The 26,484-nt window shown below is 42.4% G+C and overlaps 1 pseudogene; it reads left to right on the top strand.

The window, feature by feature from the left end:
- The window catches only part of LOC132167192 (uncharacterized), an 88,862-nt pseudogene that overhangs the window by 62,043 nt on the left and 335 nt on the right, over nucleotides 1–26,484 (top strand).

Raw genomic sequence — 26,484 nt, 5'->3', positions numbered from 1 at the left:
TAGTCATAATTTAAATTATTTTGGGTTATAGTTTCTTAACTTGGGATTGGAAATATTATATGATTTTGATGAATAAGATTATAAATATTTTTTGGATATTAAACATATTGGTACAGTTTCTGGTATGGTGGACCCAAGGGTAGATCGTTAATTGAGCTAGTACTTTCTTTCTTTCCTGGAAAATAACAACACTTGTTAAGAGGATGAGCCGGGTGGTGGTCGGGGCATACCTCCTCCGATGCTTAAGTCAGTGTTTGTATAAACTCAATATAAAGCTTAGTGGAGAATGAATTATTATATGTGTCTGTTGTCTATGAGCCTTTTATAGTTAGGTCTCATGAGGATGGTAATGATGACTAAGTGGAAGATCCGGGATCTGGGCATAACGGACGAAGGAGTTAATATTCTGGTTCCCTGACCATTATGGTTGATGAGAAACCGTTCTTGCTATTGATATCATTCCGAGAATGGTGCACATCGGTTACTGTGGCTGGCATGATCCAGAGAATGGTGCATAACCGTCAATGATATTTAAGTGTGTGTCGTAACTGCCCCGATGATTAAGCCATAATCAAGCTGTTAGCATGATCGGTGCAAATCTTGCCCATAGCTGTCCTATCTGTGTGGTGCTTATGTTGCTAATTCAATAAATGATGCGAACCGAGTGAACATAGTCTTCCGAGAGTGTGAGCTTGGTAAAGCGACATCATTTTCGTGTTTTCGAATTTGGGTTACATCTTAGTAGGCACATATGAACACGCTGGGCTTTTACCTTGATCGACTGGCTATGGGCTTTGCCGTCAAATAACAGGCCCAATGACCTTAGTGTAGATTTTGGTGTAACAGTTACCCCCCGAATTCCTTCTTCCGAGATTTCGGGAGAAGAGAATTCAAATTTTGATTTTTCTTGTTTCTCCCTTTTTGGTGATGGATCCTTCGGTTGCTTTCGTCTGATTGGTTCCTTGTATCCGTTAATTCTGGCGTCTTAACCATTTATAGGATCTGACATCTGCGTGCCCCAGATATCCAGCAGTTGGGTGCAATCTTTGATTTTGAAATTTTTTGTCCTTATCCTCATAAATGTGTTGTTGCTCATCCACGTGTATTCTTAAGAGTTGATTTGTATCTGAGTGCGAGAATCGGTGAGACAGGTGTCGGTCTTTGAACGATGCCTTTTGTTGCATTTTTTGAAAGGAAGGATGGCTTGAGTCTCTTCAGTTTAGGTGCGATTGCAGGCTCATAATGGGCTTCGCATTAAATGCTTTGTTGCTTCACCCGAGATTATTTCGCTTTATAATGGTCACTTCCTCCTTCTCATTTCTTTATAGCCTCAACTCTTCTAAAATTTTACCCCGTAAAAGCCTATATAAACTCAGCTTCTCCAGCATTATGTCTTCTTTCCATCAACCCCAATCTTCTGATGCCGAAGCTCTTGACGAACAATCACCGGAAGTTCCTCTAATTTGGCAATCTGGGGGTTTGTCTGTAGGATCCGGCCGTTTGGCGAGGCGTCTTCTTCCGGTGCAGAGTTCTCTTTGCGCCTGGAATACCCTCGTAAGCAGAGATCCTATTTTTCACTGCTCGACAAGAAGGTGCTCAGGCACAACTATGAGATTCCATCTTCGGTTTCTTTGCATTTTCCCAACGACTCCGCCGGGATGGTAGGCGGTCCGGGTGACATATGCGTTTACGAGCATACGTTCATGGCTGGGGTTCATTTCCCCTTCTCTCCCATTGTAAGGGAGATGGTTGTGGAGTTCTTAAACATATATGGTCCTCATATGGATTTGAATACCAAGACGGTGACCTTCATGGTTCGCGAGAAGAACCAATTTGTTGAGCCTGGCAAGACTCATTCCAACAACAAATATTGGGCGGAACAGTTCTATGTTTCAGGAGCTTGGGAAGCGTTTACGTCGGAAGCTTTGCCCTTGAATCACACCGTTCTGCGAAAGTGGGGAGCTTCCCGAGAATGTTGTGAGTAACTTTGATCCCTGTTTTATTCTTCTGTTTGGCACACTTTTTTTTTTTTTTTTGATAGGGAAGGAGTGTCCTAAATTGGACTTGGAGCAACGGGATCGGGTGGATTACATATTGGAATTTTCCCAACTGCTCGAGAACGAAGCTCGGATGGTTTTCAACAACATTGTTACAGACTCCGCTCTCCAAGAGCACATAGGTTACCAGATTCCTGTTGGTAAGGTTCTTTGGGATCGCCAAGGAAATCCTAAGAAACTAGTTCTCCCCTTTGAGAAGGGGGTTCAAAAATCTCCGGCTCGTCCCCAAGCTAAGAAGACTCGAGCGAAAAGAGTCATTCAATCTTCGGATAAATTGAGTGGGGTTAAGATTTCCACTCCGGGAGGCTCTAGTTCTGCTTTTGGAACTCGGGATCCGGTCTCATCTATTCCTTTGGCCAAGTCTGACCCCCTGCACCAAAGACGAAGGCTGATAAAGGTAAAACTCGACAAGGGGAGCCTTCCAAGAAGGCAAGAGTCGACAAGTCCTTAGAGCTGTTGAGCCTGGTATCCTCAATCAGGTCTGATTCTGCTGTAGTGACCTTCGGGGAGCCCCTCTCGTTTGATGGCATGTCTGATGATATCATTCGCGAGATTAATATCCCTAACTTGTTTCCTTCAAAGGAGACAGAAACTTTGCAGGTTACTCCTTTGCATGTTCGACCCTAGGAGTCAGGGGAACCAGTTGTTGTTCAGAGTGATTCTCATGACATCCTTTCTCCCGAGACTAATCCTCCGAGTCCTCCCGTCAAGTCTTCCAACCAAGAACTCGTATATCGAGGACAGCCGTGGAGAGGGCACTCTAGGAGAAACTCGCCCTTAATCAGATCATTGGCCAATGGTTTCAATGGGCACCCTCTGACCGCGATTACCAAGATGCTGCCGGCCGACTATACTCAAGGGGAAGGTCGGCTTACCCCGAAGATGCTTGTGGACAAACTAGTCCACCATCATTACTCGATAAGTCGTGCTTTTTTTTTTTTTTTTTTTTTGCTATATCTAACAAGACCTTGTTTGTGCATTCTTCTCTTCTCACTGCTAGTTGGTATAAAGAGTTTCAAGAGGGTATGCGGGAATATGCCACCGAGAGAGTTGAGCTTCGAGAGTTGGATCCAAAGTTGAGTTATCGGCAAGAGGCTTCTAGCTCACAGGCGATTCAAGGTTCGATTCCCAATTCTGAAGTGGAGAATTTGCGTCTTTTGCTAGCAGCAAAAGATCAAGAGCTTCTTGGAAGCAAGCAGAAGCATTCTGAGTTGGAGACTGCTAACATGCATCTTCAAGAGCTTCTAGATGCTGCGACTCAGAAGAATCAACAGCTTGTGGATCATGCCAAGGAAGTGGACGCCAATGTTCATCAGGCCACTGCAGAGCATTTTTAAGTTGTGGAAGAGCTTCACCAGGCTCAGACTTCCAAAAAGGGTTTTCGGAAGCTTTCCAAGATGCTTGAGGGTCAGCTGTCCTAATCGAAGGATGCTCACGAGTAGGTTCAAGCAGACTTTAGGGCTTCTCGGGATAGGTGTAGTCGGTTCTGCCAAGGGACCTTTATTGGAAGGCTAAGGTGACTCATTATCTTGCGGAATTGTCTTGTTCCTTGGCTTCAAGACTTACTTTGGACAAGGGAGTTTTCACTAGGGTTTTTGAGAATTGTATGTACTTGACTATCAATCGGGAGCGATTCGATATTGATCCAGCCACGGTGAACTTTGACTTTTTGTCCATCCTGACTAATGCCATTAATGAGTTGGTTGATACTGGCAGAAATTTGATTCCAGATGCTTCAGAGGTCAATGTGCACGGGTTCCGACCAGAAGCAAACTTACCCCCCAAGCCTTTTGGTCCCGAGATTATCATAGATGATGAAAATGATGCTGATGTTGTTGGAGCAACTCCCAAGACTTAGAACTTTGTTATTTTTCCTTGTGGCAATCTGTCTGTATAAGGATTGTTTTCTCGTTTTCTATTTCTGTATATTTTTTTAACCACTTTGAACGTTGGTATTTCCTAATGCTTTTGAATGCTTTTCTTTGATTTGATGCTGCCTTCGATTTCCTTATTCTATTGTCTGTGGTCGATTGTACTACCCCCCATGACCGAGGATTGAAAAGTAATTTCTTGAACCTTTGTTCATTCAGTTCCTTGTGTGTCTTTTGGCATTTGACGTTTCAAGTTTCAAAGGCCATTATTGCTTTGCACATTTTTCAACGATGGGACAAGTGGAGCATTGTCACTCTTATTTTCAGCCTGCACCGGTTGGATTTTCCAAGTGGCTCTGCATGGGACGTCTTCTCGCATTTAAAGGTGACTTATCATTTTCCAAGGGCTTTCATACTATAAATATCGCATTTGGTGTGGAGAATTTTCACTCAAATGACTTCGATTTTTCTCTTTCTTTGATTTCTTTCTTCATGACTTCTGCTTCTACATCTAGGAGTTTGGCGGAAATAGAGTCGTCTTGTACTTCTGCTATTTGTTCGCCTCTTAAGGATGCCACTTTCTCTTCCCGTTCACAAGCTGAGTGGTTCTACTCTCGTGTTCCTCGTGCTTCTGAGGCCGAGGTCGACAAACTACACTTGTTGCTGGAGGCACGAGAACAGTGCCTAGCGGATTGCTCCAATCAATTGGCGAAGTTAATGGTCAATATTGAAGTAAAGGACTATCAAATAGCCTAGAAAGATTGACAGCTGGAGTCGTGAGACCGTCGGATTGTAGATCTTGAGGCCTCTCTCATCAGTATTCATAAGAACAAGCAGAAGAAAGCCTCCAATGTTTACTCTGCCACCCGATTGTTTCTGAAGGAAGAGGAGAAGTGCCAAAGACTTCAGAGAAAATATCGGCTATGGAAGGCTAGGGATCTTGAATAACATGGCCCACCAAGTGAAGGTCATCGAGAGTAGCCTTCGATATAAACAACAATGGCCTGTCAAAGGCCTTAAATTTTTGGTTCATCATATTCCTGGGTGTTTGCCCAAATGTGGTTCTTTGTACAGCATCTTCTCGGACATCGAGTATTAGATCAAGTCTGGATGTGATGATTTTGATGTTGTCGGGTTTGTATGTGATGATTGCAGCTGAATATTCTTGTAATGGTTGTGGCTGGATCTTTTTGTAATTGTTGTAGCTGAACTTTCTTGTAATAATAAAAAATATTTAATGAAATGTTTACCTTTGATTCCATTGATGCACTGCATATTGTTTCCTTGGCGCGATTTTTACTGTAGTTGTGTGGGGTATTCCCTTCTTGACTTGTCGGGTTGTTTATCTGCTTTGCTGTGCTTGGTATTGCCTAGTTGTAATTAAGTCTTGAGAGATTTTGTTTAGTCCCTTTCTTTTTTAGGACGGGGCATTTTTTTTATAAGGGTTTATTCCCTTGTTTCCGAGGACAAGGGAAATTTTTTTTTTTTTTTTTTTTTTGTTAAGGGTTTACTCCCTTATTTCCAACGAAGAGAGATTTTTTTTTTTTTGTTAAGGGTTTACTACCTTATTTCCGATGAAGAGGCCTTTTTTTTGTTAAGGGTTTACTCCCTTATTTCCGATGAAGAGGGATTTTTTTTTTTTTTTTTCGTTAAGGGTTTACTCCATTGTTTTAGATGAAGAGAGATTTTTTTTTTTTTTTGTTAAGGGTTTACTACCTTGTTTCCAATGATGATGGATTTTTTTTTTTTGGTTAAGTGTTTACTCTCTTGTTTGCGATGAAGAGGGATTTTTTTTGTTAAGGGTTTACTCTCTTGTTCCCTGCAAGACAGGGAATTCGTCACCGGGCCCGATGGTCGTTTTGGCTAAGGGTCCTCCAATGCTCAAGTATGTTTTTACTCATAAATAAATACTATTGAAATGTTCAAGAATTACAAGAAACAAAAATGAAAACTCAACAATTACTGATAGTATTTCTTCAGATGATCGGCATTCCAGGCTCTAGGTAGCGGCTTTCCTTCTACATCTTGTAGGTAGTATGCTCCTTGTCGATGACTCCGAACAACTTTGTATGGTCCTTCCCACGTAGGTCCGAGCTTGCCTTCTGCTGGATCCCAGGTGGCTATGCTAACCTTCCAAAGGACCCAGTCTCCTATCTTGAACTATCTTGGCTTGACCCTCTTGTTGAAATATCTAGTTGTTCTTTGCTAGTAAGCTGCCATCGTTGCTTGAGCGTCGTCCCTCTTTTCTTGGAGTAGGTCCAAGCTTAACTTAATTCCTTCTTCGTTCATCCCGAGATTGTAATGTTTTATTCGAAAGCTAACTGAACCAACTTTGACTAGAATGACAACCTCAAATCTGAACGCTAAAGAGAATCGGGTTTCCCCTGTTGGTGTTCGGATTGTGGTTCTGTATGACCATAGTACTTCCAGAAGGAATTCAACCCATGCTCCCTTCTTATCCTCTAGCTTCTTCTTCAAAGTCTTCATCAAGGTTTTGTTTGTTGCTTCTACCTAACCATTTGCTTGAGGATGTCAAGGAGATGAGAAGTAGTTTCTGATATGCAGCTTGGCACACCAACTTCGGAATGGCTCGCAGTCAAACTGCTTACCGTTGTCAGCTACGAAAGCCTGAGGGATACCGTATCGACAAACTACTACTTTCCAAAGGAAACTCCTTATGGTCCTGGTAGTTATTATGGCTAATGCTTCAGCTTCTGCCCACTTTGTGAAGTAGTCAACGAAGACTACGATGAACCGACATCCTCCTTTTCTTGTTGTAAGTGGCCTTACTAGGTCGACCCCTCATTGTGCAAAAGGCCACAGTGCCGAAACCGGGCATAATTCTTCGGGTGGGTTGGTCATTATTTTGTCAAATCGTTGGCATTTGTCACACTGTTTGACCATTTCATGGGAATCTTAGTTCATCCTTGGCCAGTAGTATCCTGCTCGGATGACCTTGTGAGCTAGCATTCTTCCCCCTGAGTGGTTGCCACATACACCTTCATGGATTTCTCTGAGTAGGTAGGTGGCTTCATTCTTTGACAGGCACTTGAGTAAAGGGAGGGTGTAGCCTCTTTAGTACAGAACTCCATCGACCAACATGTAGCAGGCGGCCTGGATGCAGATTTTTTGAGCCAACTTGTTGTCGAATGGCAATTTGCCCTCCTTGAGAAATTGCAGTATATCATGGCCCCATTCCGGGCCTCCTTGTTCTTCCTAAACACAACCGACTTGATTCGCTCGGATAATCGAGGGTTCAGCTAACTCCTAAACCAGACGGCCAACCGTTGTAATCTCTTCCTTGGTGGCAGAGCCGATACGCGCTAGGGCATCTTCCTGTGAATTTTCTTCTCCTGTCACCTTTGTGAAGGCTATCTTGTCAAAGAATTCCATGGCCCTCTTTACTTTCACTAGGTACCTTTTCATTTTATCTCCTCGGGCCTCGTATTCCCCCTTGAAGTGTCCAACCACCACTTGGGGAATCGCTTTTGACCTCTAAGGCCATATTCATTTCAGCAATTATGGCCTCATACTCGGCTTTGTTGTTGGTAGTGGTGAATTTCAGCTGTGTTGCTGCTTCGCACTCTTCTTTGCCGGGCCCTTTGAGAACTACCCCAACCCCGCTATACTTCCAAGTGGCGAATCCATCTACACATGCCACCCATGTTTCTTCTCGAGGCATTTCTTCTTCTTTGGGGAAATTGTAGAACTTGGCCAGAAAGTTGGCCAGTGCTTGTTCGTTTAGAGATGTTCTCGGGTGAAATTCTATGTCAAATTCCTCGAGCTCTATGGCCCAATTGACTAGTCTTCCCGACAAGTCTAGCTTTTGCAAGATCTTTTGCAAAGGGTACTCGGTCAGCACTTTGATGGTATGGGCTTGGAAATATGGCCTCAATCTCCGAGCGGATGTGACCAAGGTGAAGGCTAGCTTTTCGATTCGAGGGTATCGCTCCTTTGCTCCATGAAGAGCTTTGCTAGTGAAGTAGTTGGGCCTTTGCACCCTCTATTCTTCCGGGATTAAAGCTGAGCATATGGCTGATGGGGACACTGCCAAGTATAGATACAGAGCTTCTCCTTCCACCAGTTGGCTCGACAGTGGTGGGCTGATCAAATATTCCTTTAATTCATTCAAGGCTTTGTCACATTTTGGGCTCCAAGAGAAAGCCTTCTTCAAAATTTTGAAGTAAGGAAGGCATTTGTCGGTTGAACGAGAGATGAACCGATTTAGTGCTGTTATTCTTCCCGACAGTTGCTGAAGTTGCTTATTGTTTTGCGATGCTTCCATGTCCAGAATCGCCTTCATTTTTTCGAGGTTGGCCTCGATTCCTCTCCGAGAGACGATGAATCCGAGGAACTTTCCCAAGGATACTCCGAATGTGCACTTGGAGGGATTAAGCTTCATCCCATAGCGCCTCAACGTGTTGAAAGCCTTTGCCAGGTCTTATTGTGCCAAATACCCACCTAAATTAATAGGTGAATATTCGTTACGTTTTACTCGCAAGTGCAAGGGATCAAAACAATAGTATAGGGTGCAAGTATGAGATCATTCCCATAAGGATTATTGATTTTGTTTAGAATAGTTTTTAAAATATCAAGATTGTCACTAAATTGATATTATGAAAACAAATAAAGATAAATGAAAAGGTAGGGCTGTGATATCCACCACTAATCATGCTCAATAATATAACAATATACTAATGTTCCAATCATATTATGAATACTTAAAGTTTGCCAACCTAAGGACATGGGTGTATACTTCTTAAGCTATAGATTTTCCTAAGCAACAAATTAGGCATGGGTGTATACTCTAACTATTTTGTTTCTTAAAGGATTTAGCATGGGTGTATACTACGTTATTCTTTAAGAAAGCATAAATCAATGAAAATTAACAAACACATGGAGCCTAGAGCATGGGTGTATACTCCCAGTTTTCCATGTTGATTAACCCAAGAACCCGTAAGGAGAATCTTTTGTTACTCTATTAAGCCCAGGACTCGATCATCAAAATTAACTTAAATAACTAATCCATACTATATGCATATAATGGCCAATCACACACATATGAGGAATTCAATAAAACAAGAATTAATCAAGTTAAGCATCCCAATATGATTATCACAAAGACGCCAATATTAAAATATTAAAGAAACATAACTAGGGCTTCAATCTAGCCCTACTAAAGCAATTAGTTACACATAATTAAAATAAAGAGAAAAAATAAAAAAAACCCGAAAACGACTCCTGGAAGTAACCTCCAATTCCTCTCCTTAAGATTGCATCTCGAATTGTGAGGCTTAAAGGTCTATTTATAGGCTTAGAGAAATCCTAGAAACTCTAGTAAACCTAGAAAATTCGTAGGGTTTAGTCCTATTACAAGTGAGATTTGGAAAACCCTAATATGGAAGTAAAAAAGAGTCTTGCCCCACTGATTCTTTTCTCCAGCGCACGGGTGCGCTAGATCGCAGCCCATATGCGCTCGATTGCACCACTGCAATCGAGTCTCCTCTTATGCACATAAGCGAAAGGCTGCGCTTGTCTAGATGTTCTCTAGAAGTGCACTCGAGTGCAGGTCCCCTGCGATCGATTGTACTGTCCGAACCAATAACTTTTTATGAATTTCCTCTTTAAGCCCCATACTTCTAGAAATGCTTTCTTTTCTTCCAAAAGCCTACAAAAACACAAAAATCACATAGAAGAAATAAAATAACACAAACTAACAAAACTAAGGAATTAACAAATATAAGATAAGGGCTAAAATATAAATATTTTGGCACTTATCAAGTCTATGATTTGGCTAGTCGCCTGTATGCTCCTCATGCACATGTCATCCATCTACACCTCCATATTTTGCACAATCTACTCCCGAAACATCATGTTGACTAGCCGTTGGTACATAACCCCCGCATTTTTCAGTCCGAAGGGCATTACTCGGTAGCAGTACAGATCTTTGTCTGTCATGAAGGCTGTCTTCTCTTAGTCGGACTCATGCATGAATATCTGGTTATATCCTAAGAATGCGTCCATGAAACTCAAGAGTTCATTCCATGGAAATAGATAGCTGTCTTTGGGGTCGACACACATTCTCCTTTTCCCGTTGGATTTCTTCACCAACACTACATTTGCCAACCAGGTAGTGTATTAGACTTCTTTGTCTCGGTCGAGTATCCTCTTTGTCTCTGTTGCACTTGCCTAAAACTGGGTTTAGCATTCAACTTGTGCACCATTACTGAGGGCAATATACCTCGTATATCCTCATGACTCCAGGCGAACACATCATAATTCTCACGAAGGAAAGATATGAGTTTTTCTTTCACAACCATGTTTAGCTGGGATCCGATTCTGATAACCTTGTTTGGTTTGCCAACCGAGAATTCTTCGAGATCCTCGATCGGTTTGCCGCCCTTTATTTGCTATCTGCTCTCCTTGCAGCCACCTTCCTAGGTTGGGATCTTAGGACATTCCTTCATGGAGATATTGTAACATTGTCGGGCGGCTTGTTGATCGTCCCTTACCTCTCCTACTCCATAGTCCGTTGGGAACTTCATCTTGAGGTGTGGAGTTGACGTTATGGCCCTTAGTTCGTTGAGAGCCATTCTTTCGATGATGGCTTTGTAAGCTGATGGTCAGTCGACCAACAGAAAATGCGTCATCACTGTCGCCTACCTCAGATACGATCCAGCTGTGATCAGTAGTTCGAACGATCCAACCGGTTGTGCTTGTTCCCCTGTAAATCCCATCAAGGGGCAGCTGGTTGGGATGACCTTCTCCTATCCCAGGTTCAGCTTCTTAAATGCAGACTAATACAAGATGTTTGTCGAACTTCCATTATCCACTAGGATGCGATGGACGTTGTGGTTCGCTACTATCAATGTGATGACCAGGGCATCCGTGTGTGGAGACGATATGCCTGCATATTCGTCGTCAGAGAAATTGATGACCATTGCGTTCCTCCTGGTCTGCTTCATTGGCCTCTCTATTGTATAAACTTTATGGGAGCTCCCCAACTGCTGGGCGTACGCCTTTCTTGCCCTTCCTAACTCACCTCCTCCTGCAAATCCTCCTACTATTGTGTGCATTTCTGGAATATTTGGTCGGTTTTGAAGGTTTCGGGTTAGGCGACCATGCTCTCCTCTAGGCTCCCCTGGCCTTCCTCTGTTCTCCTGAGGATATCTATCCTGATTTCTACGATCGAGGCTTCTACTTCAGTAACGTTCCTGCTATCGGTGATCATGTGGGTCACCGTAATTCACCTCTCGGATGTAGTTTTCTCGGGGGGGATCTGCTCTTCTCTGTTCTCCCAAGAATCGAACAAGCTTACCATTCTTGATGAACTTTTTCATGAGATGCCTCAAAGCTATGCACCCTTCTGTGTAGTGGCCATTAACTTTGTAGAACTCATAGTAGCGATCCGAGTTCTAATTCTGTGGGACCCCTGGCATTCTTGGGGGTTCTGGTATTCCGGGTCCTTCTTGACTTCCATCAAGACCTCAGAAATGTTGATGATGAGTGCCAAATATTGTATATTTAGGTCCCTTAACTTATGTTTGTTAAGCTCTTAGTTGTGTTAATTTCTGATGTTTTCGGTTAGTTTTGGTGTTTTAGTGATTTGCGGGTTGTTAAGAGAAAAATACGGATTTAAGGTGAAATTTGCAACTCATTCCATTAAGTCTGGCGTTTAAGACACTTCAGGGAGCATTGGCAGCAAATTTCGATTAAGTGATAATTCGCATCCAACGAGTTTCACTAAAAAGGCCATATCTTGAGTTGTGTAGCTCCGATTGAAGCGGTCTTGGTGTCATTAGAAAGCTAACTCAATGATCTACAAAGTCATGTTTCACAAGAGTAGGCCAATTCCGACAAGAAGTGCACTCGAGCGTACTTTTAGTGTGATCGAGTGCACTCGCGCCCGCGCAGCAAAACACATGTTGCACGAGTGCGATCGAGCGCACCTAGAGTGCGATCAAGCACACTCGGCAGACCTGGCAGCGCTAAAACCCTAAAATTAGCTTATAAATATCATTCTTTTCCATTGTAAACAGACGAAGACGAGCCGGGGGCGCCGTACTTTGTCAAAATTGGTGTTTTTTGGGTTTTTGGAGCGTTTGCTTCAATTTTTCATTGTAAGTTTATTTTCTCATGATGTCAATTGAATTGTGGATTGTTTTTGTTATCATGAGAGGCTAAATCTTTCAACTAAGGTTGAAGATGAAGCTTCGTCATTGACAAACTCATGTATTCTCGTATTTTGTTTATACAATTTTGACTTTGAATAAGAATGTTGTAAATTTTCATTCAATTAGTTGATTTATATCTTTTAATTGAATGTGATGAACTGTTATGTGTTGGAGTTGGATATTTGATGTGTTTCATCCTTCAGATACATCGAATCATTCAATCGAAATCGGATATCCGTTGTGATTCGTTAACAAAACGGGTATCCGTAGGATGATTTAATTTCAAATCAGATATTTGTTGTGATTTGTAAAAATGGGTGGATTCATTGAATAATTTAAACTAGATATTTGTAAAATATCTAACAACAATTTGAGCATAATAGTTTGTCGATTGTAAGAACAAATACGAGAATATAGAGTTAAGATTTGGCGAAGTGAATTCTAAAACCTTAGTGTTCTTTACTATTTTATTTCATCATTTTCTTTAGTTTATGTTTTATTTTGCACGACAAAAATCACGAAATTCGGAACTAGGTTAAAATAGAGTTGGTTTAAATAGAAATTGGTTTACACAACACAAATCCCTGTGGATCGACCTCGCACTTGCACACATGCTAAATTGCACACGACTCGTGTTCTTGCGAGTACAATTAAATTTGTACATCAAATTTTGGCGCCGTTGCCGGGGATTTGTTTGTTTGTGAAATTGATTTTTATTTGAATTGGTTTTATTTTTCTACTAGTTGTTTTATTTTTGCAATTTTATTTTATTGTATTTGTATTTGTTGTTGTTTCTGCCATTCTGATTTTTTTTTTAAAAAAAAGGGTTCGTTGTTTCTGTTTTTCTTGCTGCAGTTTTAGAGAATTTTAGTTTCTGTCAGTACGCTCGATCGCACTCCATCTGCGATGGAGCGTACTCGAGCCTTTTCAGCGAGCAGCCTGCGTGCCTGCGCCTGATCCATTCTGCAAGTACGCATGAGCACACAACGAACGCACATCTGCGATCGAGCGCATTGTTTCTGCGCTCGAGCGCAGCACCAGAAGCAGCTAAGCACAATTTTTTGTTGTTTTGAAATTTCTTTTGTATATTGTTGTTGAATAGTTAGTTCTATTTTTTTTGTTTGGTTGTTTGTACTCTTTCCGTGATTATTCATTGTTCTTTAATCAGTTTGTTTGAACACTCGAGATTGGTGTATGCTTGGTCGGAGATCCCTTAACTTAGATTTGACACCTTTAGATCCCGACATTGATAGAACTCTTAGGAGAACTCGGAGAGCACCTGTTGAGTGTGAAATGGGAGACCAACAAGATAACATAGAGGAACCTAGGGTTGAGCATGAGGATGCTAGAGCTGGAAATCCCAAGCAAGCTAGAGCTTGGAATGTGGACTTCACTACGTCACTTAGGGAGTTGTTCGCACCTGTGGACTTCACAACATCCCATTCGTGTATAGTGTTGCCACCAACCAATGCTACTCATTTTGATTTGAAACCTCATGTCATCCAACTCCTACCATCGTTCCATGGCCTAGAACTTGAAAATCCTTACAGTCATGTAAAGAAATTCAAGGACATATGCCCCACTTTCAAATTTCAAAATTTCTCCGAAGAGGCTGTTCATCTCAGACTATTTCCTTTCTCTCTGCAAGACAAAGCTAGGCCATGGTTGGACTCCAACATGCCCGAATCCATTACATCTTGGGAAAGCTTGTTAAGCAAGTTCTATAACAAGTATTTCCCAATGTCAAAGGTCAATGAATGCAGAAAGGAAATAAGCTCCTTCACTCAAGAGGAGGATGAGAAATTTTCAGAGTGTTGGGAAAGGTTTAAGGAGTTGTTGATAAGATGCCCCCGACATGGATATGAGAAGTGGAGACTCGTTCAATTTTTCTACCAAGGATTGACCCAATCCAACCGTAGTATGATCGAGTCAATGAATGGGGGAGCATTCTTAAGTTTGACAAGGGATGCAGCATATAAGGCATTAGACAAGTTGTCCGATAGCGCACAGCAATGGGATTTTTTGAGTTGTCGGGATAAATCTGCCTGTATCCCCAAGAAAGGTGGCATCTATGAAGTTAAGGAGGACACTGATTTGAGGATAAAGATAGATGCCCTGACCAAAAAGGTTGAAGCTCTTGCAGTGGGTCAATCTGTAAATTCTGCCAACACATTCAATGTTGATGGCTGTTCAATCTGTGCTAATCCTTTGCATTTAGCACAGAATTGTCAATTTTCACCGGCTTTTGCCGAGTGCTCCATGGAACAAGTGAACGCTTTCAATGACTTCAGGAAGCAAGCAAGTGGACCATATTCAGAGACATACAATCCAGGGTGGCGAAACCACCCTAACTTCTCCTGGAAGCAGATCCAACCAATGAACCAAGGATTTCCCCCACATGCTCAGAATCATGGTTGTTCGGCTCAACCAGCGCAACCTTCTGCATCATCGTCACAATCATTACTGGAAGAAACAATGAAGGCATTCATACAATCAAATAGCCAGACCATACAAGAGCTCAAGAATTCTACCATGGCAAACACCCAAGCGATAGATGAAGTGAAGAATGCCACCATGGTTAACACCCAATCAATTGCAAAGATGGAGAGTCAAATTGGACAGATAGCCAATCACTTGGGTGAGAGAGAAAAGGGGAAGTTACCCAGTCAGCCCGTGCCCAACCCAAATGGTCAATATATGGTCGGAAATTCCTCAAATCCTGCACACGGGCAAGAACATGTGCAAGCGATTGTCACACTGAGGTCAGGGAGACAAGTGGACAATCAGGTGGTTGAGAAAAAAGAAGACCCTGCGGGGCAAGAAAGGAAACATAGTGGCAACAAAGAGAAGAGAGATGCTGAGCCATCTACAGCCACGCCCATTATTGAGGACCCTCCTAGGTCATTTGTGCCGAAAGCACCTTACCTTGAAAGGTTGCAAGCACCCAAGAAAGGAGGGAAGTTTGAGGACATTCTGGAAGTGTTCAAGCAGGTCCAAATCAATATTCCATTTTTGGACGCCATCCAACAAGTGCTGTCATATGCGAAATTCTTGAAGGATTTGATCACAGTTAAGAGAAGAACAAATGTCCCGAAGAAAGCATTTCTGACCGAGCAAGTTAGCTCTATCCTGCAGTGCAAGTTGCCCATTAAGAATAAGGACCCTGGGTGTCCTACCATCTCTTGCACGATAGGAGTCAGTCGAATTGAGAAGGCTCTTTTAGATCTCGGGGCGAGTGTGAAACTCCTACCCTATTCAGTTTACCTGCAATTAGGGTTAGGAGAACTGAAGCCCACGTCCATGACTCTTCAATTGGCTGACAGGTCCGTTAGGATACCACGGGGAATCATTGAGGATGTTTTAATCAAGGTGGATAAGTTTTACTTCCCCGTGGACTTCATTGTGCTAGACACAGAGCCGGTTTAGAATGTTGGAATTCAAATACCAGTAATTTTAGGGCGACCATTCTTAGCTACGGCTAACGCCCTGATTAATTGTAGGACAGGGGTGATGAAGATTTCCTTCGGAAATATAACAGTGGAGCTGAATATCTTTGATATCAGCAAACAACCATTGGAGTATGATGAAGTGAGAAATGTATGCTTGATAGAGGAGATTATGGAGGAGACAATGAATGAATCAAGCATAGAAGACCCCTTGGAGGCATGCTTTGCTCAGTTCGGAGAGGATTTGGATTTGGACAAGTTGCTTGAGCAAGCAGATGCAATTTTGGAAACTGCTCCTTTGGCGAGCAGTGAGATGGAGGAGATAGCAGTATCTGATCCCCCCAAGAATGAACTTAAGCCTCTACCAGATAACCTTAAGTATAAGTTCCTAGGTCCAGCAGATTCTTTGCCTGTAATTATAGCTTCGGATTTGGTTGATGCTCAAGAGGAAAAATTGCTAGAGGTGTTAAGAGAGCACAAGGAAGCTATCGGTTGGACCATTGAGGATATCAAGGGGATCAGTCCCTCGATGGTGATGCAGAAGATACATTTAGAGGAGAACGCCAAGCCATCGAGGGAGCCACAGAGAAGGTTAAACCCAGCTATGCAAGAGGTTGTGAGTGCTGAAGTGATTAAGTTGTTGGATGCAGGGATCATTTATCCAATCTCGGATAGCAAGTGGGTAAGCCCAATTCATGTTGTGCCAAAGCGGACTAGATTGACGGTAGTAAAGAACAAGGATGACGAGTTGGTCCCAACTCGTATTCAGTCAGAATGGAGAGTTTGTATAGACTATCGCAAGCTAAATGCCACCACAAGGAAGGATCATTTTCCACTCCCATTCATTGATCAGATGGTGGAACGTTTGGCTGGGCATGCATACTATTGCTTCTTGGATGGTTATTATAGATATAACCAGGTCCCTGTGGACCCCGAAGATCAAGAGAAGACGACGTTTACTTGCCCTTTTGGGACGTTCGCCTACCGTCGCATGCCCTTTGGGTTATGAAATGCACCTGCTACTTTTCAGCGGTGCATGATCAGTATTTTTTCTGACATGGTAGAACGTTTCCTTGAGGTTTTCATGGATGACTTCTCTGTCTTCGGTTCATCATTTGAGGAGTGTTTGCACCGCCTCACCTTGGTTTTAGTGCGGTGCAAGGAGAAGAACTTGGTGCTCAATTGGGAGAAGTGCCATTTCATGGTGAAACAAGGCATTGTACTGGGGCATGTCATATCTCATCGGGGGATAGAGGTTGACAAAGCTAAGGTAGATTTGATTTCCAACCTTCCACCCCCACGTACGGTGAAGGAGGTTCGTTCTTTTCTGAGGCATGCAGGATTTTATAGGCGATTCATCCAGGACTTTAGCAAGATCACTAGGCCCTTGTGCAAATTGTTGGTGAAGGATGACCCATTTGTATTTGATGAGGATTGCAAGATAGCATTTGGGGATCTGAAGACAATTCTGACGTCCACACCTATTATTCATCCGCCCAACTGGGGTGTACCATTTGAGATCATGTGTGACGCATCGAATTAAGCAGTCGGAGCTGTTTTGGGGCAGCGTGTTGATAGACTCCCCCACGTCATTTACTATGCGAGCAAGACTCTAAACGACGCACAACTCAATTACTCCACCACGGAGAAGGAGTTGTTGGCAGTCGTTTTTGCGCTAGACAAGTTCAGATCCTATTTACTAGGATCTAAAGTCATCATCTTTTCGGATCACGCAGCATTGAAGTATCTTTTTTTCAAAAAAGATGCTAAATCTCGTCTGATCCGATGGATTTTGCTACTTCAGGAGTTCGACATAGAAATTCGGGACAAGAAGGGTTCCGAAAATATGGTGGCGGATCATTTGTCTAGATTGACTGTGGATTACACCGAGGACACTAGCCCCATTTCAGAGACTTTCCCTGATGAACAATTGATGCACATTGCCCATGAGCCCGCACCATGGTTTGCTGACATATTGAACTATCTCGTCACCGGCCAACTGCCACAGCAGTGGGGGCGACAAGATAGGTCCAGATTTTTGTCCATGGTGAAACATTTTTTCTGGGACGATCCTTACCTGTTCAAGTATTGTTTAAGGTAAATCTCGCAGCATTGAAGTATCTTTTTTTCAAAAAATATGCTAAATCTCGTCTGATCCGATGGATTTTGCTACTTCAGGAGTTCGACATAGAAATTCGGGACAAGAAGGGTTCCGAAAATATGGTGGCGGATCATTTGTCTAGATTGACTGTGGATTACACCGAGGACACTAGCCCCATTTCAGAGACTTTCCCTGATGAGCAATTGATGCACATTGCCCATGAGCCCGCACCATGGTTTGCTAACATATTGAACTATCTCATCACCGGCCAACTGCCACAGCAGTAGGGGCGACAAGATAGGTCCAGATTTTTGTCCATGGTGAAACATTTTTTCTGGGACAATCCTTACCTGTTCAAGTATTGTCCCAATCAGATCATTCGGAGGTGTATACCTGAGTATGACCAATCCAATGTCATCTCCTTTTGTCATGATCATGCTTGTGGAGGCCATTTCAATGCTAAGAAGACCGCTGCCAAGACTTTGCAGTGTGGATTCTATTGGCCTACCCTTTTCAGAGACGCCCACACTTATTGTATATCTTGTGAGCATTTTCAGAAGCTAGGGAGTATCTCTAAGCGGAATATGATGCCCCTCAGTCCCATTTTGATTGTTGAGATTTTTGACGTATGGGGCATCGATTTCATGGGACCTTTCCCGAACTCCGTTGGCTATCTGTACATCTTGGTTGCTGTGGACTATGTGTCCAAATGGGTCGAGGCAGTTGCATGCAAGACCAATGACCACAGAGTTGTGGTCCAGTTTTTTAGAGACACTATCTTTGCTCATTTTGGTACGCCTCGAGCAATTATAAGTGATGGAGGAAAGCATTTTTGCAATCGGATTTTTGAGCAGTTGATGAAGAAGTATTTCATCACACATAAGGTTGCCACCCCGTATCACCCACAGACGAGTGGACAGGTTGAAGTTTCCAATCGCGAGATCAAGCATATTTTGGAAAAGACGGTACACCCCAATAGAAAAGATTGGTCTATGCGATTGAGTGACGCATTGTGGGCATATAGGACAACTTTCAAGACCCCGATTGGGATGTCACCCTATCGGCTTGTGTATTGGAAGGCATGTCATCTTCCCGCGGAGTTGGAGCATAGAGCATATTGGGCCATCAAGCAGCTGAACTTCAATCTTTTGAAGGCTGGCTCACAAAGGAAGCTCCAACTCAATGAATTAGAGGAGCTGAGGAATGATGCTTATGATTCTGCGCAGTTGTACAAGGCACAGAAGAAGAAGGCTCATGACCAGAGCATTTTGAGACGATCTTTTGAGCCTGGTGAGAAAGTCCTTCTTTACAATTCCCGGCTGCATATTTTCCCAAGCAAGTTGAAATCTCGGTGGACAGGCCCATTTATCATTCGGACAGTTTTTCCTCATGGGGCCATTGAGATTGAGAATCCTCAGAATGGTAACACCTTCAAGGTGAATGGACAGAGATTAAAACCATTCTTAGAGTTGAGGAGTAAGGAGATTGAGATGACATTGTTGGAGGATTCGAGTTATTCTGAGTGATTGTTGTCTTTTGTGGAGAGTCTGGCTGAAGACTTAAAACTTAGCGCTTGTGGGAGACAACCCTCATTTTTTCCCTTACCATTTTATCTTGTTTGTTTGTTTCTGTTGTGTTTTTCAGGGCAAGTGTCTGCCATTCAAGTTTGGGGAAGCATTCTCCTACGTTACACCCGACTTGCGCCGCTCACATGGTATTGTATCTCTGGACCCATTGAGGACAATGTGTCATTTTAGTTTGGGGGTGGGGTAGACATTTCTCTATCTTTTTCCTTGATTATTCGTGTTGTTTTGTTTTTTTATTTTTTTTATTTTTTTATTTTTTTTTTAAAAATTGCTATGTTATTGATTAAGCAAGGGTAACACCTATTCTGTGGTTTGCATGTCATTGGTCTGTTTAGCATTTTTAACACAGCATATCATTAGGAATTTGAGTCTTTTGACTCATTGTTGGATTAGAGAGATTTCACATGTTTGAATTTATCACCACGAGCACACTAGCATAGAATCGGTGAGGTATAAGATTCGACTTGATTAGGGTGTATTTCGAGATTGGTAGGATGAAGTGTGATGAAACCTTGGCTTGAAAAAAATAAATAAATAAATAATAATAATAATAATCAATTTGAGCTTCTCATTGAGTAACCGGACCTCATGCCTCACAAAGCATTGAGTGTTCGGGTAAAAAGATGAGAAACCTAACATGGTTGGTTGTATGGCTAGTTTTGCTTCGTAGCCTAGTTGACTTCAGTAATTAAGCCCTTAAGGATGTTTCTACATCTAGTGCCCTAAAACCATTTGGTTTGGGAGTCTCTGGCCCAACACTCGTTACATAGGTCAATTAGAAAGCTTAAGGAAGCTAAGCATTGCACAGCCTACACAAAAAAATAAAATAAAATAAAAATAAAATTAAGCCTTGGTTGTTTCATCTGAGCGAATTCCTATCACTTCTAAGGTACACCCAAGTTTGAGAATAAATCGAAGCCTCATGATTATACGTTAGTCTCACATTGCACTTATTGGAACATGTGTTGTCTCAAATTTCCATCTTTGAGTTGAATGATTTGTGGTTGTCTTGATGATGATTGTAGTGTTCACTGTGATAAACCTGCTCATGATATTAAAAACCATGTGTTTGTGTGGAAGTCCTTGTTTGTCAAGTAACATAGTGCATAAATGTTTATGGGTATCATTCTTGTTAAACCCTCACGAGACTTCACTCGTCCTCTAGGGATGCCTAGGGGTTTAAAAGGCTTGTTGCATATGCTAAATGCAATCGTCTCTCCCACGATAGAGGACTTATGTTTCATGCTTTAATTTTGTTTTTTGTTTTGTTTTGCAAAGGGACTAGCAAAATATAAGTTTGGGGGTATTTGATGAGTGCCAAATATTGTATATTTGGGCCCCTTAACTTATGTTTGTTAAGCTCTTAGTTGTGTTAATTTCTGATGTTTTTGGTTACTTTTGGTGTTTTAGTGATTTGCGGATTGTTAAGAGAAAAATGCGGCTTTAAGGTGAAATTTGCAACTCATTCCATTAAGCCTGACGCTTAAGACACTTCAGGGAGCATTGGCAGCAAATTTCAATTGAGTGATAATTCGCATTCGACGAGTTCCACTAAAAAGGTCATATCTTGAGTTGTATAGCTCCGATTGAAGCGATCTTGGTGTCATTGGAAAGCTAACTCAATGATCTACAAAGTCATGTTTCACAAGAGTCGGCTAATTCCGACTGGAAGTGCGCTCGAGCGCACTTTTAGTACAATCGAGCGCACTCGCGCCCGCGCAGCAAAACACATGTTGCACGAGTGCGATCGAGCGCACCTAGAGTGCGATCGAGCGCACTCGGCCGACCTGGCAGTACTAAAACCCTAAAATTAGCTTATAAATATCATTCTTTTCTATTGTAAACGGACGGAGACGAGCCGGGGGCGCCGTACTTAGTCAAAATTGGTGTTTTCTGGGTTTTTGGAGCGTTTGCTTCAATTTTCCATTGTAAGTTTATTTTCTCATGATGTCAATTGAATTGTGGATTGTTTTTGTTATCATGAGAGGCTAAATCTTTCAACTAAGGTTGAAGATGAAGCTTCGTCATTGACAAACTCATGTATTCTCGTATTTTGTTTATACAATTTTGACTTTGAATAAGGATGTTGTAGATTTTCATTCAATTGGTTGATTTATATCTTTTAATTGAATGTGATGAACTGTTATGTGTTGGAGTTGGATATTTGATGTGTTTCATCCTTCGGATACATCAAATCATTCGATTGAAATCGGATATCCGTTGTGATTCGTTAACCAAACGGATACATAGGATGATTTAATTTCGAATCGGATATTTGTTGTGATTTGTAAAAATGGGTGGATTCATTGAATGATTTAAACTTGATATTTGTAAAACATCGAATATAGTTTTTCGATTGTAGGAACAAATACGAGAATATAGAGTTAAGATTTGGCGAAGTGAATTCTAAAACCTTAGTGTTCTTTACCATTTTATTTCATCATTTTCTTTAGTTTATGTTTTATTTTGCACGACAAAAATCACGAAATTCGGAACTAGGTTAAAATAGAGTTGGTTTAAATAGAAATTGGTTTACACAACACAAATCCCTGTGGATCGACCTCGCACTTGCACACACGCTATATTGCACACGACTCGTGCGCTTGCGAGTACAATTAAATTTGTACATCAAAATTTTGGCGCCGTTGCCGGGGATTTGTTTGTTTGTGAAATTGATTTTTATTTGGATTGATTTTATTTTTCTACTAGTCTTTTTCTTTTTGCAATTTTATTTTATTGTATTTGTTATTATTTCTGCCATTTTGATCTAAAAAAAAAAAAAAAAAAAAAAGGTTTGTTGTTTCTGTTTTTCTTGTTGCAGTTTCAGAGAATTTTAGTTTTTGTTAGTACGCTCGAGCGCACAAAGCTGTGATCGAGCGCACTCGAGCCTTTTCAGCAAGCAGCCTGCGTGCCTACACCTGATCCATTCTGCAAGTACGTACGAGCGCACAGGGAACGCACATCTGTGATCGACCGCATTGTTTCTGCGCTCGAGCGCAGCACCAGAAGCAGCTAAGCACAATTTTGTTTTGTTGTTGTTTTGAAATTTCTTTTGTATATTGTTGTTGAATGGTTAGTTCTATTTTTTTTGTTTGGTTGTTTGTGTACTTTTTGTGATTATTCATTGTTGTTTAATCAGTTTATTTGAACACTCGAGATTGGTGTATGCTTGGTCGGAGATCCCTGAACTTAGATTTGACACCTTTAGATCCCGACATTGATAGAACTCTTAGGAGAACTCGGAGAGCACCTGTTGAGAGTGAGGATAGAGGTGAAATGGGAGACCAACAAGATAACTTAGAGGAACCTAGGGTTGAGCATGAGGATGCTAGAGCTGGAAATCCCGAGCAAGCTAGAGCTTGGAATGTGGACTTCACTACGTCACTTAGGGAGTTGTTCGCACCTGTGGACTTCACTACATCCCATTCGTGTCTAGTGTTGCCACCAACCAATGCTACTCATTTTGATTTGAAACCTCATGTCATCCAACTCCTACCATCGTTCCATGGCCTAGAACTTGAAAATCCTTACAGTCATGTAAAGAAATTCAAGGACATATGCGCCACTTTCAAATTTCAAAATTTCTCCGAAGAGTCTGTCCATCTCAGACTATTTCCTTTCTCTTTGCAAGACAAAGCCAGGGCATGGTTGGACTCCAACACGCCCGGATCCATTACATCTTGGGAAGGCTTGTTAAGCAAGTTCTATAACAAGTATTTCCCAATGTCAAAGGTCAATGAATGCAGAAAGGAAATAAGTTCCTTCACTCAGGAGGAGGACGAGAAATTTTCGGAGTGTTGGGAAAGATTTAAGGAGTTGTTGATAAGATGCCCTCCACATGGTTATGAGAAGTGGAGACTCGTTCAGTTTTTCTACCAAGGATTGACCCAATCCAACCGTAGTATGATCGAGTCAATGAATGGAGGAGCATTCTTAAGTTTAACAGGGGATGCAGCGTATAAGGCATTAGACAAGTTGTCCGACAGCTCACAGCAGTGGGATTTTTGAAGTTGTCGGGATAAATCTGCCCGTATCCCCAAGAAAGGTGGCATGTATGAGGTTAAGGAGGACACTGATTTAAGGATAAAGATAGATGCCCTGACCAAGAAGGTTGAAGCTCTTGCAGTGGGTCAGTCCGTTAATGTTGCCAACACATTCAATGTTGATGGCTGTTCCATCTGTGCTAATCCTATGCACTTAGCACAGAATTGTCCATTTTCACCGGCTTTTGCCGAGTGCTCCATGGAACAAGTGAACGCTTTCAATGACTTTAGGAAGCAAGCAAGCGGACCCTATGCGGAGACATATAATCCAGGGTGGCGAAACCACCCTAATTTCTCATGGAAGCAGAGCCAACCAATGAATCAAGGATTTCCCCCACATGCTCAGAATCATGGTCGTTCAGCTCAACCAGTGCAACCTTCTGCATCGTCATCACAATCATCGCTAGAAGAAACAATGAAGGCATTCATTCAATCGAATAGCCAGACCATACAAGAGCTCAAGAACTCTACCATGGCAAACACCCAAGCAATAGATGAAGTGAAGAATGCCACCATGGTTAACACCCAAGCAATTGCGAAGATGGAGAGTCAGATTGGACAGATAGCCAATCACTTGGGTGAGAGAGAAAAAGGGAAATTGCCCAGTCAGCCCATGCCCAACCCAAAAGGTCAATATATGGTTGGGAATTCCTCAAATCCTGCACACGGACAAGAATATGTGCAAGCAATTGTCACTCTGAGGTCAGGAAGACAAGTGGACAATCAGGTGGTTGAGCAAGAAGAAGACCTTGCGGGGCAAGAAAAGGAAAAGAGTGGCAACAAAGAGAAGAGAGATGCCGAGCCATCTACAGCCACACCCATTATTGAGGACCCTCCTAGGTCATTTATGCCGAAAGCACCTTACCCTGAAAGGTTGCAAGCCCACAAGAAAGGAGGGAAGTTTGAGGACATTCTAGAAGTGTTCAAGCAGGTCCAAATCAATATTCCATTTTTGGACGCCATCCAACAAGTGCTTTCTTATGCGAAGTTCTTGAAGGATTTGATCACAGTTAAGAGAAGAACTAATGTCTCAAAGAAAGCATTTCTGACCGAGCAAGTTAGCTCCATCCTTCAGTGCAAGTTGCCCATTAAGTATAAGGACCCTGGGTGTCCTACCATCTCTTGCACGATAGGAGTCAGTCGAATTGAGAAGGCTCTTTTAGATCTTGGGGCGAGCGTGAATCTCCTACCCTATTCAGTTTACCTACAATTAGGGTTAGGGGAACTGAAGCCCACGTCCATGACACTTCAATTGGCTGATAGGTCAGTTAAGATACCACGGGGAATCATTGAGGATGTTTTGATCAAGGTGGATAAGTTTTACTTCCCCGTGGACTTCATTGTGCTAGACACAGAGCCAGTCAAGAATGTTGGCATTCAAATACCGGTGATTCTAGGGCGACCATTCTTAGCTACGGCTAACGCCCTGATTAATTGTAGGACAGGGGTGATGAAGATTTCCTTCGGAAATATGACAGTGGAGCTGAATATCTTTGATATCAACAAACAACCATTGGAGTATGATGAAGTGAGAAATGTATGCTTGATAGAGGAGATTATGGAAGAGACAGTGAATGAATCAAGCATAGAAGACCCCTTGGAGGCATGCTTTGCTCAGTTCGGAGAGGATTTAGATTTGGACAAGTTGCTTGAGCAAGCAGATGCAATTTTGGAGACTGCTCCTCTGGTGAGCAGTGAGACGGAGGAGACAACAACACTTGATCCCCCAAAGAAGGAACTTAAGCCTCTACCGAATAACCTTAAGTATAAGTTCCTAGGTCCAGCAGATTCTTTGCCTGTGATTATAGCTTCGGATTTGGTTGATGCTCAAGAGGAAAAATTGCTAGAGGTGTTAAGACAGCACAAGGAAGCTATCGGTTGGACCATTGAGGATATCAAGGGGATCAATCCCTCGGTGGTGATGCATAAGATACATTTAGAGGAGAATGCCAAGCCATCGAGGGAGCCACAGAGAAGGTTAAACCCAACTAGGCAAGAGGTTGTGAGGGCTGAAGTGATTAAGTTGTTGGATGCAGGGATCATTTATCCAATCTCGGATAGCAAGTGGGTAAGCCCAATTCATGTTGTGCCAAAGCGGGCTGGATTGACGGTAGTAAAGAACAAGGATGACTAGTTGGTCCCAACTCGTATTCAGTCAAGATGGAGAGTTTGCATAGACTACCGTAAGCTAAATGCCGCCACAAGGAAGGATCATTTTCCACTCCCATTCATTGATCAGATGGTGGAACGTTTGGCTGGGCATGCATACTATTGCTTCTTGGATGGTTATTCTGGATATAACCAGGTCCCTGTGGACCCCGAAGATCAAGAGAAGACGATGTTTACTTGCCCTTTTGGGACGTTCGCCTACCGTCGCATGCCCTTTGGGTTATGCAATGCACCTGCTACTTTTCAGCGGTGCATGATCAGTATTTTTTCTGACATGGTAGAACGTTTCCTTGAGGTTTTCTTGGATGACTTCTCTATCTTCGGTTCATCATTTGAGGAGTGTTTGCACCGCCTCACCTTGGTTTTAGTGCGGTGCAAGGAGAAGAACTTGGTGCTCAATTGGGAGAAGTGCCATTTCATGGTGAAGCAAGGCATTGTACTGGGGCACGTCATATCTCATCGGGGGATAGAGGTTGACAAAGCTAAGGTAGATTTGATTTCCAACCTTCCACCCCCACGTACGGTGAAGGAGGTTTGTTCTTTTCCAGGCCATGCAGGATTTTATAGGCGATTCATCCAAGACTTTCGCAAGATCGCCAGGCCCTTGTGCAAATTGTTGGTGAAGGATGCCCCATTTGTATTTGATGAGGACTACAAGATAGCATTTGGGGATCTGAAGAGAATTCTGACGTCCACACCTATTATTCAGCCGCCCAACTGGGGTGTGCCATTTGAGATCATGTGTGACGCATCGGATTATGCAGTTGGAGCTATTTTGGGGCAGCGTGTTGATAGACTCCCCCACGTCATTTACTATACAAGCAGGACTCTAAACGACGCACAACTCAATTACTCCACCACGGAGAAGGAGTTGTTGGCAGTCGTTTTTGCGCTAGATAAGTTTAGACCCTATTTACTAGGATCTAAAGTCATCATCTTTTCAGATCACTCAGCATTGAAGTATCTTTTTTCCAAAAAAGATGCTAAATCTCATCTGATCCGATGGATTGTGCTACTTCAGGAGTTCGACATAGAAA

The sequence above is a fragment of the Corylus avellana genome, chromosome ca1, assembly GCF_901000735.1.
Source record: "Corylus avellana chromosome ca1, CavTom2PMs-1.0".
NCBI lineage: Eukaryota > Viridiplantae > Streptophyta > Magnoliopsida > Fagales > Betulaceae > Corylus > Corylus avellana.
The sequence above is the reverse complement of the archived record's forward strand: the minus strand, read 5'-3'. Positions and strand labels throughout refer to the sequence as shown.